The following is a 16,488-nucleotide window of genomic DNA, read 5'->3' on the forward strand; positions in this document are numbered from 1 at the left end:
CACGTATTTACTTCAAAGACATTCTTCAGTGGGACATTTGATATTTGTGCACTCACTGTTCTTTATCTTACATTTTGATAAAATACCTTCTTTAAACAAAACCTGAATCAACAAGAGAAACAAACAAAACTCTCTCTTATTATCTTCCTAAAATTCTGTTAATTTATTTATTGGGGACCACTGATTGGGACAGAGCTCCTGCAGTAGATCTCAACAGGCCAAACCAAGCTGGAGTCATCTGTGTCACCAAACTACAATTCAGTTGTTCATCTGATCTTCTGAGAAATTAGGAGAGAGATGATAGCTAAATCTCCAAACAGGCCAGTCTTTGCTGCCATAATAAAGAAGTTTTGCATGCTTTAAAACTTACAACCTGAAGTAACCCAACATTAATCAATCTGTTTTTCATATATTACACTGTTTTCTTACTCCTGCTCAAACAGGAGTATATAAAACCTGACTGATCCACTATGTTCAAATAGAGCTCTTTTTTTTTAAATAGATAGCAATGCATGCCATTGCTAATAAAATACAATTAGATACTTAAACTCAGTTTATTGGTGTTGTATCTTTTGGTAATTCTGTTTTGTCTAGAATGCCCTTCTCTTTTTCTGCTGTTTACATTCATCCAACACTAAAGGCTCAAGTCAAAAACCTAAACACAATCTCCAAGTTAGAACTTAGACATCTTTTGTGATCCCATAGAACTTTCTTGCCATCTTAATTGCAGCTTTTCCATCTTTCCTAATAGTTCTGTGTGCCCATGTATTTTCTCCTAGGAAGGTTGTCAGCCTGTGAATGCAAGGGTGATACAAGAACCTGCTATAGTTTTTGACCTGTAGAAAAAACAAATGTTGCTAATGGAGGTCTTAAGGTCTCACAAAGAGAAAATATTTGCCTATATGGAAGTGAGGGAAAGAAATAAAAACAAAAAAGACACTAAATTGAAATAAGTTTACCCAAAGCTATTTGCATACATATATATTTTTTATTTAATTGATTTTATTTTTTAAATACACAACAGCAGAATGCATTATAATTTTTATTACACATATAGAGAACAATTTTCATATCTTTGTATATAAAGTTTGTTCATGCCAATTCATCTACTCTTTTTTTACAATTCTTATTACCCATATGTACCACATTTTTTCATATCTCTGTTTGTATATAAAGTAGGCTGACACCCAATTTGTGTCTTCATACACGTACTTTGCATGGGAGGAATAGATGAATTATAGATAGGGAAGAGGGGTGGGAGGGGAAGGGAGGAGGCAGGGAATTAGCAAGGATGGTGGAATGTGATGGGCATCATTATTTGCATATATATTGAAGTTTGACCTAAAGTTTCTCCATATATGGTAGAATGGAAACTCACTTGATACGTAATGAGCAGGTGGTCAACTATTCAAATCATGTTCAACTAAGACAGACAGGAGCTATAACCCATCAAGCTGTCCCCACTTCATTTTATCACTATAAATATAACCTGGAGATTTCTGAGCCATTTTTGTTCTAATGACCAATTCTAAAATTGCAAGTAAAGCCAATTATATTATTGTGATAGTTTTCTCTTTTAACATACGGAATTGAGGTAAAGAAGTGTTAATGTACATATTATGGTTTGGATATGAGGTGTCCCCTAAAGGCTTCTGTAAATGCAGGATTATTCAGAATATTCAGAGGTGAAATGATATTACTGAGACTTGTAATCTAATCAACGCATCCTAGTTTGAATGGACTGAATGGGTGGTAACTATAAATAGGTAGGGTATGGCTGGAGGAGATGAGTCACTATGGGCTTGCTCTGGAAGGGAGAATCTTTCTGTGGCCCCTTCTCTCTCTGTGTTTCCTGACCTGACCATGAGCTGAGCAGCTCTCCTCCACTGGGCCCTTTTGTCCTAATGTGCTGTCTCAACTTGGGCCCAGAGCAATGGAGTTGTGCATCTGTGGATGGAGACCTCTGAAATCATGAGGTGTTCAAGAAAACACCTCCATCTCTAAGATGTTCTTGATGAGTATTTTGGTCACAGTGACAGAAAATCTGACTAAAACAGAAAATGGTTAAAAGGGGGTAGGGGTAGGGGATATTGCTGTGACTTATGTGATAATGTGGTTCAGATGCTTTTGGAAATGGGTTGCAAGAATTTGGAAAAAATTGGAAGTGTAAGTTTGAAAAACCTATGAATATTGTAAACAAAGCTACATGGGCAATTCTTGTGGGAGCTCAGAAGACCAGAATGGTGATAGAAATGCAGACTGTGATCGTGAAGTTTCAAAGAGAAACAAGGACTCTATTGGGAATTGGACTACAGGCCATTCGGATTATATTCTAGCAAAGAACTTAGCCAGGACATTTTGGCCATTTTCAGAGCCTTTATGTGAGGCTGAATTTAAAAGCCTATGAATCTGGCAGAGGAAATTTCAGTGAAGCACAGAATTCAGTCTGTGGCATAGATATTGCTGGAAGATTTTAGTCTGGTTTACTGTAAAAATTAGGAGCAAAAAGCAGAACTAAAGGATTTCAAAAATTGCAATTTGGCCAGAAACATACAGGCAAAGCTGGGAATAGGGAAGGTGTTCTTGTTAAAGAGATTGTAGCCCCTAAAGACAAGGTAAGTACTTTGTACTGAGACAGCATATAAGATGCCTCAGGGTCATTGCAGGAATTTGAAAGACCATACCCACTACAGGTTCAAGGATGTAGAGGGGAAATTCCTTTGAGAAGAGATTATCAGGCCTTCTGATCACACAGGGAACCTAGAAAGTTATTTACCATGTTGAGTCACACAGGCACACAGAGACCACTGCAGCCATAATTCCGGGGTGTCCAGGTATTGTGCAAGATGTTAGAAGATCTGGGCATCATCCATGTGGTGTTTTTCTGCAGAAATACAGGATTCTGTAATTAGGGGGTCAAGAGGGCTTCTACCAAGATTTATGAGAAAGGCCTGGGAGATCAGACAAAGTGTAGCAAAGTTGGAGTCCCTTAAGGCAGTTCTGGAATGAAGAACACAGGTATTAAGACATGCCAGTTATGTGGACAGTCTGCCCAAACAACTGTTGGCTGTGGAGAGAGTCAGGCTAAATAAAAGAGCTCATGTGCACTTCAACCAGCAAGATCAAAGTGTTGGGGCTACCCAAACCGTTTGGAGAAAAAAAGTCTCCCAGTTGAGTTCTGGATCCTGAATGCAGAGTTACCAGATCTGTTGCCAACTGGTCTTACTTTGGCCCCATTCCTTATTTCTCTGCCCCTATTTCTCCTTTTTGGAATAGAAATGTTCACCCTGTGCTACTGTATATTGGCTTTATATAATTCATTTATTTGTTTTCTGGGGCTCACAACCAAGAGTTTGCCTTGTGTCTCAGAGATGACTTTGACATGGACTGAACTCTTGGGTAATGCTAAAACTGTTAACACTATTGAACTCTTAGAAATAAATTAAAAGCACTTTTTTTTTTTTTGATGAGATGGACACAAGATTTTGAGGGCTAGGGGCTGAGTGTTGTGTTTTGTATATGAGGTGTCCCCCTAAAGCTCCTATTAATACAGGAATATTCAGAGGGGAAATGATTGAATTGTGAGAGCTGTAACCTAATCAGTTCATTCTAGTTTGAATGGACTGAGTGGTCACTGTATGCAGGTAGGGCACGGCTGGTGGAAGTGAATCATTGGAGACATGTTCTGGAAGGGTGTGCCTCTTCCCTGTGGTTCCTTCCTCCTTCGCTCTTTGCTTCCTGATCCTGCTGCAAACTGAGAAACTTTTCTCCACTGGGCCCTTCTGCCATAATGTGTGGCCTCAACTTGGGCCCAGAGCAATGATACCAGTTGTTTATGGATTGAAATCTCTGAAACCGAGCCCCAAATAAAACTTTCCTCCTCTTAAGTTTTTATTTTCGGGCATTTTGTTTTCACAGATGGACTAAAAAGTTGGCTAAAACAACATACATAACACAGAAACTAAATGTTATGGGTTGGCAAATCCTGATGTTCACATGAAAAATCTGTGTAAAAGTCGAGTGGGTCCTGAAATACAAATGCAGGTTTCTGATCAACATGACCAGTGGTTCTGAGTTATGCCGATTGCTGCTTTAATATCGGAAAAATATTTCACACTCCACTCAGTCAATAAAAAGAAAAGCAGCCTAGTTTAGTGGTTAAGAACACAGATTCTTGGCCTAGACACTATTCTACTCAAATTGAGGTCCCTAAACTATTAGAAATGCAGAATCTCAGGCCTTACCCAGAACAGCTGAATTGGAGATTTGGGGAAGTGGTTCAGACCTTTGGTTTGTAGCAAGGCCTCCCACTGACCATTATGTGTCCTAACTCTGAGAAACACTGATCCTGACCACCTGGGTTTAAACCCTGGTCAATCTCTTAGTTCTTACCTTTCAGTCACTTAAATTTCTCAAACTCTCAGTGTCCCCGTTTCTGCATATGAAAATGCAAGACGATAAGAGTTTGTTGGATAGTGCCATGTTTGGCATTCAATAAATGTTATTATGGAGTGCCTGCTGCAAACTCAGCACCATGAAGCTAAAGGAGGCAGCAAAGGTCATGGTTTCTGCCTTTTAGGAACATGACTTCTGGTTACGGAGATAATGTATAACCCATCTGATTCTGTGTGACTTGTATTCACTTGTTCTGCAATTCAAGTGTATGTGGGCTCCAAGCCTGAGTTTCCTCATCTGCAAAATAGAGATAAGAACACTGTTTTCCTCATGGGATTGTTATATGAAGGATTGGGAGAATAGGTCTCAAGCTCTTGGCACAGTGCCTAGTAAATTTTAAGTTCTCAATAATATTAGCCACAATTATTTCTGTGGACATAGATTATTGGAATAGGAACATGGATTGTAAGGTTAGAAGGAGAGCTCAAAAGGGAATTTAAAAGAGAACACATATTCTTGAAAGTCGTGTCTAAGCTATTGCTGTGCTTAAGGCACAATATTTTTCTTGGCCAAAACCCCTTAATATAGAAGGAAACCACTAGTTAAATAAATTTTGCTCTATTTAAATAGCAATATTTAGTTATTTTTACTTAAGGCCAACTAACTTTTAATATTAAGTTTAAAAAATAGGTTTCATCATAAACTTGTTGTTATCTGTGAAATTATTACTTATTACTTGCTATTGTGGTTCAAATACAAAGTGTGCCCTAAAAGTTCACACGAGAGACAATGTAAGAACATACAAAGTGAAATAATTAGATCGTGAAAGTTGTAACCTAATCAGTTGGATTAATCCCCTGATATGAATTAACTGGGTGGTCATGTAGGCAGGTCGGGTGTGGCTGGAAGAGAGAGGTCACTGGGGGCATGCTTTTGGTGTGTATGTTTCGCCTGGTGAGCCGAGTTCTCTCTCTGCTTCCTAGTCACCATGTCCTGACAGCCTTCTTCTGTCATGGCCTTCCACAGTGGCTGCCTCACTTCATACCCAGAGCTACAAAGTTGGATGACCTTGGATTAAACCTCTAACACATGAGCCCAAATAAACTTTTCCTTCCCTGCATTGTTCTTGTCAGGTCTTTTGATCACAGTGGTGAAAAAGCTGATACTTGTTCATAATTTTTAATTCTTTCACTCCATGATAAAACCCATGGTAGCAGAGATAGTCTTTTGTCCATTATTTGGTCCCTAATATCTAACCAAAGCAGTTACTATTTGTTGAAAAGAGAATGAATGAGTGAATGAAACAGATGCCATCCACAGATGCCATATGCTACTCAATATAGTAAACCTGGATTTGAGATGGAGAGTGGGGTAGGGATGGGAACTATCACATAAGTATTTCAAGAGAACAAGTATTTGGAGATTTCAGAAGTCACCAGCTCATATACACCACCTGCTTGGGGAGCCCCAAAACAATGGAGTGGTTGTGAGAAGCTTCATAAACATCAATGCATGGAGTGATGGGGTCTGGTCAAAGAGGGAAAGGATTTGCTGGTACATACAGTGAGTGATCCAGAAGCCAAGTTTGAGGCAGGGAGTCAAGTTCAACTCTAAGGGGGGAAAAAAAAGAAAAGAAAAATAAAAGAAAGAACACAGGAAGTCTAATAATCAGGGAGTGAAAATTACTTCTGGGTACTAGAAAAAAAGGCTACATAGCCAGTCACTGGGCTTACTTTAATGGGCCTTTGCTCCAGGTGGAATAAGACTGGCCAGGTTCTATCCAAGCATTTTTAATAAAATTTATTTATTTATTTATTTTTATTTATTTATTTTTAGAGCAATTTTAGACTCACAGCAAAACTCAGTGAAAGGTACTGAAATTTCTCCCATTTTCTTCCCTGTCCCCCAACCTACTCCTCATTATCATCTCCCACTAGAGTGGTTTGTTAAAATGGATGAACTTGGACACAAGAGTATCATGCAAAGTCTGCCGTATATACTATGGTTCACTGTTAATGTTGCACATTCTGTGTGTTTGGCCATATCTATAACGATATGTATTCACTATTGTAGAGTCATATAGAGTAGTTCCACATCCCTAAAAATCCTCTGTGATTCATCTATTCATTCCTTGTTCTGAACCCCTGGCAACCACTGATCTTTTTTAGTGTCTCCACAGTTTTACCATTTCCAGGATGTCATGTGGTTGGAATCATACAGTATGTAACTTTATCAGACTGGATTCTTTTACTCAGTAATGTGCATTTAAGTTTCTTCCATGTCTTTTCATGACTTGATAGCTCATTTCTTTTTTGGAATGGGATAATGTCTCCATTGTCAGGATGTACCATAGCTTATTTATCCATTCATCTACTGAAGGACGTCTTAGTTGTTTCTAAGTTTTGGCAATGAGAAAAAAGCTGCTATAAACATCCATGTGCAGGTTTTGTGTGGACATAAGTTTTCAATCCATTTGGGTAAATATCAAGGACCATGATGGCTGGATTGTTTGGTAAGAGTATGATTAATTTTGTAAGAGACTGCCAAACTGGCTTCCAAATTGGCTAGTCCATTATTTTTCCTTCCCACCAGCAATGAATGAGAGTTCCTGTTGCTCCGCATTCTTGCCAGAATTTGGTGTTGTCAGTTTTCTGGATTTTGGCCATTTTAATAGGCATGTGGTGGTATGTTACTGTTTTAATTTGCATTTCATGATGACATATGATGTGGAGCATCTTTTCATATGCTTCTTTGCCATCTGTGTATTTTCTTTAGTGAGGTATCTATTCAGGTCTCTGGCCCAATTTTTAATCAGGTGATTTGTTTTTCTCATTCTTGCATTTTAAGAGTTCTTTATGTATTTTGGATAATAGTCTTCTATGATATATGTCTTTTGCAAATATTTTCTTCCTGTATGTGGCTTGTCTTTGCATTCTCTTGATGTTTAATAATTTTTCAGCCTTGGGAAACCTACCTCACACTTTTAAAACTGTTTCTTCCAGTAATGCTTCTAACCATTGCCTAAAGTAGGACCAACTTAAGGTTTAATGAAATAATTCATGGAAAGAGCCTAGGATTGTATATCACTCAACAACAAGTAAGTGTTCAGTAGGATTGGCTAGCATTGCCACTTTTACTTTTTTACGTAAATAAGGCCATACTATCTAGTGCTATGCTGCAATATTACCTAGGCTGAGCATCAGGCTCATCACAGTACTGCCCTTTTCCAACATTTCCCCCAACCTTTCTCTATATACTCCACACTGATTTCTTCTCAAACATGCACCTTTTTTTTCATGTAAGATTACTCAAGCATTAGACTTTGATAGAACTTTAAATTTATCAGTTAAAAGTTGATAATTCCATTTTTATGGCTAAAAATGTAAGGATTTCACTTTCATCTTTGAAGAATATGTTTTCTGGGCATGGAATTCTTTCTTGACTTTTTCTCTTTAGTTCTTTAAATGTATTACCCTATCATTTTCTTGTTTGTATAATTTCTATAATTTTTTTATCTTTGTTATCTTTTACCTAATATGTCATTTTCCCCCAAGTGGTTTTTAATATTCTTTTTGTCACTAGTTTTCAGCATTTTGATTATGAAGTTCTTTGGTGTAATTTTATTTGTAGTTACCCTGCTTGGGTTTCATTGAGTTTCTTGGATATGAATTTTTAAAATAAAATTTGGAAAACTTTCAAATATTGGGACTTTGTACATTTTCCAATAATATTCATTTCCTTCTTCTAGGAACACATATGTTGGAGAAATTGATATTGTCCTACAGATTATTAAGGCTCGGAACATTTTTAAGCCTTCTATTGCATATATTTTTGTTTAGATAGTTTCTAGTACTCTCTGTAAGACTGACCTTTTCTTCTGCCATGTTTAATCTGTTAGACTTATTAGACTGTTTACATTGCAGCAGTGTGTTTTCTGTTCAAAATTTCTATTTAATTCTTTTCACATGTGGTTTCTTTTTATCTACTTGGATTATCTATTTGTTTCTTTTCTCATTATGTCCATCTTTACTTCCAAATTTTTTAATATGTGTACCATATCTTAACATTCTTGTCAGTTACATCCATTATTTCTGTTATTTGAATTTATTTTTATTAATTGATTTTTCTCCTGTCCATGAATTGCCAGTTCTTGCTTCTTCATGGACCCAGTAACTTTGTTTTATGCCAGGCAGTGTGATGCCATATTGCTGAGTATCTGCATTCAGTTGTCCTAGTAGTATAATGTGTTTTCTTCTCATAGTCAGGTAATTTACTTACAAGGCAGCTTGCTCCTTCAAGGACTTGTTAAGATGGGTCAAAGGTAGCTTTTATTTTGGGCTAGATTAGCCCGTCTGCTAAATCACCAGTTTTCTGACATTGCTAATGAATGCTACAGATGTTCAACAGTTTCACTATTGTTGGCTATTTAGAATTTAAGTGTCTCTCATTCTTCTGTGAACTTCCTTAGTGATTCAGATCACAGTTTATTATCAGACTTTTCTCTTTAGATCTTGGACTTGTCTCATAGAGTCTCTGTACATGTCCAGTGCATTATTTGGCTAAAGACTTGAGGAAACTGTTATGTAGTTCTTATAGCTTTTTATATGCATATATTCCTTCTCTTTGGCCCCTGTCCTGAAAATTCCTGCTGCCTCAGTCGCCCCAAATTCTGTTTGGAGCTTCTCTTCCCAATGTCTTAGTATGGAAAATACTCAGTATGACAGAAATGCAGGGTGATATTGGGTCTTAACTATTTCTTTTTGCTCCAAGATCAGGGTCCTGTACTGCTTGTTTTTAATATTTTTTAAAAGTTCATTTCATACTTTTTTTAGTTTTATAAATAATAGAAGAATTAATCTCAGTCATTTCCAAAAATAGAGTTTATGACTTACATATTTAAAAGACCATCCTGGCTGCTATGTGAACAATGAAGTAAAGATAGAAAGGGAGAAAGCAGGTTGACCAGGTTAGAGGCTACTCCAGAAGTCCAGGTAAGAGATGATGCAAGTTTGGGGTATAGAAATTGAGTTTTACTGGAGAGCTGAGGAGGTGGAGATTGATCATTGACATTCTTACTCTCAACTCATGTGATTTATTGGTTATTTCTTAAACTTTTTATATGGAGAGACTTGGGGAGTTGCTTGAAATTCTAACAAGGAAGTTTGCAAGATAACACATACATTTAGTTTTATCTACACAAATATCTGGATGTACGTCAGTAGATTTTCATGTGGTTATTGAGAGATAAAATTTTCATTTTCATATTTTTGGACAAATATAGTGAATGACATTTTGAAAACTGATTTTATCAACACCACTTTTAGTTACTTCATATCTTAATACATACTAGTATACAAGAGAAATGGTATTTTTAGTTGTTCCTTATAGCACACCAAAAAAGGAACTTGCTACCTTCCTTTCAGTCTTACAGAGTATACAATCAGTAAGTCAATATGTTTTATTAAATGCCCACTGTGCATAGGACTCTGAAATAGGCATTGTGGGAAGGTAGGAATCAAAAGGGAAGGTATTTTTGTCTGATCTAAAGGAATCATGCTACAACAGTAGAGAAAAGATGGGCCACAAGAAGCAGGAACAAACTGCACTCTTGATGCTGGCAAGGGGACTTGAGTGAGAATCAGGAAAACTGGATTTAGTCCTCCATGTCTGTTACCTTTAGGAAAAAAAATGGGATTCAAAGTGTTCAGCTTCCTTATTTATAAACTATATGCTGTTCTTCTAAGTATAGAATTTTTATTCATTCAGTCTGGGAGCAACCTGGGCATGAAAATTTCTCAAAGCTTCCCCAGGTGGTTCTAGTTTGCACCCATGGTTGAGAACCACTGACTGGGCTATGCAAAAGGAGAGAGGAAGCTGGAATCCAACACTATGTAGCAAGCAAAAGTCCAACCACGTGGGTCTAAGAAAATATAGAAAAATTCAGCAAACCCCTACATTTCCTAAGGACTGGTGAAGCAAGTGGTGGAATTTCTATGGACCCGAAGAACCTTGAATAGATAATAACTGGTCATGTTAAGTTCAAGGCTCTGTGTCATTCAGGATTCCATAAAAAAGAGAGATACACATTCAAATTGTATAAAGTTAACAGAGTTTTAAGATGTGGGCAGGGCATAGGAGACTTCAATGGATAGTGTGGTATCTAGAACTAATAAGGTTGGGTCTTGTCATTATCCCTAGATGGAAAAAGTTGAGGGACAGAACAGCTACAGAGTCTAAGAGGACTCTGGAGAGGGACCCTCACAGAGCCAGCACCACCTTCAGTTGAGAAATGCATTTCCCATGGCAACCCTGGGAAATGATCTGGAGAAATAAATACCCCGGCCTTTCTACTGCTACCCTCCCTTTATCCCACCTTCAGGTCGTGCTCCCTCTTGGTGGAACCTCCCCAGAAGCCAGAGGGCATGGCCCATTCTTGCAGCCCAGGTTGTCTGGTCTCCTGGGTTCAGCGAATGGAAAGCACTCAGCACAAGTCGTTTTCAGCAGCCAGCACTAAGAGTCCCAGAAAATCAAAAACAACAACACTCCTTCACCCTCAAGGCTAGGTCTAGGGTGCTGAAGATACCGGAATGGAGAGAAAGTTAAGTATACATAATTAGTCTCTTCACACTGCATGGTGGTTCTAACAGAGCATATTTACAAAATAGCCTAGAGTGTTACACTCAGCTATCCTGGCAGCCCTACTCCAGGGAGTCTGTGCCAGAATAAGAGGCTATAATTCTACAAAGCCGTCTGGAAGCAAGGAATGTCACTAGATATCCTTCCAAAGGTGGGGTGCCAAGCACCCTGTGGACTCCTCAGAGTCTAAAATGTCCAAAGGAAAGCTGTTTCTCCACTTCAGGAAAATGCAACAAGAGCAGAAAGCACCTCCAAGATTGGGCATCAGCAATGACTGCAGAAATGGCAAGTGGCATTTGAGAAGTCATTTGTGACCTCTTAGCACACAGGTGAGGTACACTCGCTCTTAGTCACCTCCCTTCTAACATCAAGTAATAGAAATCCAATCAGAAGAGAGTAATTCAAAAAGGAAAGATTTTAAAAATGCTTTTGGTTAGTGCATTTCAGTTATACATGGTAAAGGGGTTCACTTTGACATCATCAGACGTGCATGGAATGTAATTTGCTCCATTTCAATCCCCAGTGCTTCCTCTTTAAATCTACTCCTCCATGCTTATTCCCCTTCCTCTATTGATCTTCCTTCTGTTTATTTATTTACTGCTTTTTACAAAATAATCGTTGCTTTATAGATATACATAAAGCTGGAATTCGCTATGGTATATTCCTATATGTACACGCACAATTTTGTCAACCTTTTTTCCACATTTCCTCCCATTTCCCATCCCTCACCCCCATCCCCCTTTCTCTACTGATCTCTCCTTTATTTTCATGGTTTCTGGTTCCCCTTTTCCTCCTTATTTTGCTCTAACTCCCTCATATGAGAGAAATATTTGACCCTTGACTTTCTGAGTCTGGTCTATTTCACTTAGCTTCATGTACTCCAGTTCTATGGATTTGTCAGCAAATGTCATAATTTTATTCTTCTTTATGGCCGAGTAAAACTCAATTATGTACATACACATTTTCTCTATCCATTTATTTGTGGGAATCTGGGCTGGTTTCATAACTTGGCTACTCCTCCAACAGGGGATTAACACCCAGAATATATAAAGAACTAAAAAAAATCTTAATATAAAAAAATGAGTAAAAGGAGTAAACTGAAATTTTTCAAAAGAAGAAACACAAATGACTAACAAATACATTAAAATATGTTCAACATCAGAGAAATGTAAATCAAAATTCCTTTGAGATTTCTTGTCACTCTAGTCAGAGTGGCAATCATCAAGAAAATAAGCAACAATAAATGTTGGTGAGGATGTGGGGAAAAAGGAACACACATACATTGCTGGTAGGAATGCAGATTGATGCAACCATTATGAAAAGAAGTATAGAGATTACTAAGAAAACTTGGAATGGAACCACAATTAGACCCACCTATCCCACTCCTTGGTTTATATCCAAATGACTTAAAATAAGCATACTGCAATGATGCAGCCACAAAAATGTTTATAGCAGCTCAATTCACAACACCTAAACTATGGAACCAAACTAGGTGCTCTTCAACTTCAATTATATATATATATATATATATATATATATATATATATATATATATATATAATGTTGACATATGTTCCTACTATTGCTAGTTTTTCTAGTGTTTTGAACATAAAAGTGTACTGTATTTTGTCAAATGCTTTTTCAGCATATATTGACATGATCAAATGGGAGTTCATAACCCACTTGAATCTAATGTATGAAATATGATATGTCAAGAGCTTTGTAATGTTTTGAACAACCAATAAAAAATTAAAAATAATAAAAGCAATACATGTTAAACCCAAGGCTAGGATCATTCTAAATGGAGAAAAATTGAAAGCATTCCATATAAAAACTGGAAGAAGATAAGGATGTCCTCTTTCACCACTTATAATCAACATCATCCTTGAAACTCTAGCCAGAGCAATTAGACAAAAGAAAGAAATTAAAGGGATACAAATAGGCAAAGAAGAACTCAAATTGTCACTCTTTGGTGATGACATGATTCTATATCTAAAAGATCCAAAAAATTCCACCAGAAATCTTCCAGAACTAATAAATGAATTCAGCAAAGCAGCAGGATATAAAATCAACACCCATAAATCAAACACATTCCTAAACATCAGTGATGAATTCACTGAAAGAAATTAGGAAAACTGCCCCATTCATGATAGCCTCAAAAAGAAAACAAAACAAAACAAAACAACAGCAACAACAACAACAACAACAAAACAACTTGGAATCAATCTAACAAAAGAGGTAAAAGACCTCTACAATGAAAACCACAGAACACTAAAGAAAGAAATTGAAGAAAACCTCAGAAGATGGAAAGATCTCCCGTGCTCCTCGATAGGCAGAATTAATATGTCAAAATGTCTGTACTATCAAAAGTGTTATACAAATTTAATGCAATTACTATTAAAATCCCAATGACATTCTTCATAGAAATAGAAAAAACAATCATAAAATTTATTTGTAAAAATAAGAGACCCAGAATAGCTAAAGCAATCCTTAGCAAGAAAAGTGAAGCAGGAGGCATCACAATGCCAGACCTTAAATTATACTACAGAGCTATAGTAACAAAAATGGCATGATATTGGCAACACCATAGACTTGTAGACCAATAGTATAGAATAGAGGACACAGAGACAAACACACATAAATATGGTTATGGCATACTAGACAAAGTTGCCAAAAACATTCACTGGAAAAAATACAGCCTGTTCAACAAATGGTGCTGGCAAAACTGGAAATCCATATGTAGCAAAATGAAATCAAACCTCTATCTCTTACCCTGCACAAAAATCAGCTCAAAGTGGATAAAAGATTTGGGCACTAGAACAGAGACCCTGTGTCTAATAAAAGAAAAAATAGGCTCAAATCTTCACCATGTCAGCCTAGGATCTGACTTCCTTAACAAGACTCCTAAAGTGCAAGAAGTAAAATCAAGAATTAATAAATGGGATGGATTCAAATTAAAAAGCTTCTTCTCAGCAAAGAAAACAATTGATACCATGAGGACACAGCCTACAGACTGGGAGAAAATCCTTACCATATGTACCTCTGATAAAGCATTAATCTCTTTTTAATTGATTTTTAAAAATGACAACAGAATGCATTACAATTCTTATTACACATATATACCACAATTTTTAATATCTCTGTTTGTATATAAAGTATGTTGACACCCAATTTGTGTCTTCATACATGTACTTTGGATAATGATGTCTATCACATTCCACCATCCTTGCTAATTCCCTGCCTCCTTCCTTTCCCTCCCACCCCTCTTCCCTATCTAGCTAGAATTCATCTATGCTCCCCCTCCCTATCCCACTATGAGTCAGCCTCCGTATATCAGAGAAAACATTCAGCATTTGTTTTTTTGGAAGGCAGCTATGCTCACCATCAGCATTTGTTTTTTTGGGATTGGCTAACTTCACTTAGCATTATCTTCTCCATGGCTATCTATTTACCTGCAAATGCCATGATATCTTTTATTGCTGAGTGAAATTTCACCACTTCTATTCAACATAATTCTTGAAACATTGGCTAGAGCAATTAGACAGATGAAGGAAATTAAAGGGATATGTATAGGCAAAGAAGAACTTAAATTAGCTCTATTTGCTGATGATATGATTCTACACCTAGAAGACCCTCCCCCCCACGAAAAAACCTCCACCAGAAAACTTCTAGAACTAGTAGATGAATTCAGCAAAGTGGCAGGATATAAAATCAACACCCATAAATCAAAAACATTTCTGTATCAGTGACAAATCCTCTGAGAAGGAAATGAGGAAAACTACCCCATTCACAATTACCTAAAAAAACATAAGATACTTGGGAATCAACTTAATGAAAGAGGTGAAAGATCTATGCAATGAAAACTACATTACCCTAAAGGCAGAAATCAAAGAAGACCTTAGAAGATGGAAAGATATACCTTGCTGTTGGATAGGCAGAATTAATATTATCAAAATGACCATGCTCCCCAAAGCACTATACAGATTTAATGCAATACTGATCAAAATTCCAATGGCATTCCTCATAGAAATAGAAAAGGCAATCATGAAATTCATCTGGAAAAATAAGAGACCCAGAATAGCTAAAGCAATCCTTAGCAGAAAGAGTGAAGCAGGTGGCATCACTATACTAGACCCTAAACTATACTACAGAGCAATAGTAACAAATACAGCATGGTATTAGCACCAAAACAGACTGGTAGATCAATGGTACAGAAGAGAGGACACAGAGACTAACTCACAAAATTAAAATTATCTTATGTTAGACAAAGTGCCAAAATCATGCACTGGAGTAAAGATAGCACCTTCAACAAATGGTGCTGGGGAAACTGGAAACTCATATGCAACAAAATGAAATTAAACTCCTATCTCTCACCATCCACAAAGCTTAACTCAAAATGGATCAAGGACCTAGGAATTAAACCAGAGACTTTATGTCTAATAGAAGAAAAAGTAGGCCCTACTCTTCATCATGTGGGATTAAAGCATTAATCACTAGGATATATAAAGAACTCAAAAAACTCAACACCAATATAACAAATAACCCAATCAATAAATGGGCTAAGGAACTGAACAGACTCTTCACAGAAGAAGAAATACAATCGATCAACAAATATATGAAAAAATGTTCAATATCTGTAGCAATTAGAGAAATGCAAATCAAAACTACACTAAGATTTCATCTCTCTCCTGTCAGAATAGCAATCATCAGGAATACAGGCAACAATAAATGTTGGTGAGGATGTGGAAAAAAAGGTACACTTATACGCGGCTGATGGGACTGCAAATTGGTGCAACCACAATGGAAAGCAGTATGGAGATTCTTCAGAAAACTGGGAATGGAATCACCATTTGACCCAGCTATCCCACTCCTTGGTCTATACCTAAAGGACTTAAAATCAGCATACTACAGTAATGTAGCCATGTCAATGTTTAATAGCAGCTCAATTCACAATAACTAAACTATGGAACCAACCTAGGTGTCCCTCAATAGAATAAGATGAATGGATAAAGAAAATGTGGTATATATCCTCAATGGAATATTACTCAACTTTAAAGAAGAGTGAAATTATGGTATTTGAAGGTAAATGGATAGAATTGGAGAACCTCATGCTAAGCAAAATAAGCCAATCCCACAAAACCAAAGGCAGAGTGTTTTCTCTAATATGTGGTTGTTAATTCACGATAAGGCAGGGGGCACTAGAGAAGAATACTGTTACTTTAGATTAGGTAGAGGGAAGTGATGAGAGGGAAGGGGATATAGGGATAGGAAAGACAGTAGAATGAAACAGACATTATTACTTTGTGTATATATGTGAGTACATGACCAATATAATTCTGCAACATGTACACTCAGGAAAATGAGAAATTATATCCTATCTATGTATATCAAAGTGCATGATTGCATTTTACAGTCATGTATAACTAACTCAAACAAATAAAAAATTAATAAAAAAGA

This window comes from Urocitellus parryii, unplaced genomic scaffold (assembly GCF_045843805.1).
Source record: "Urocitellus parryii isolate mUroPar1 unplaced genomic scaffold, mUroPar1.hap1 Scaffold_35, whole genome shotgun sequence".
Taxonomy (NCBI): Eukaryota; Metazoa; Chordata; class Mammalia; order Rodentia; family Sciuridae; genus Urocitellus; species Urocitellus parryii.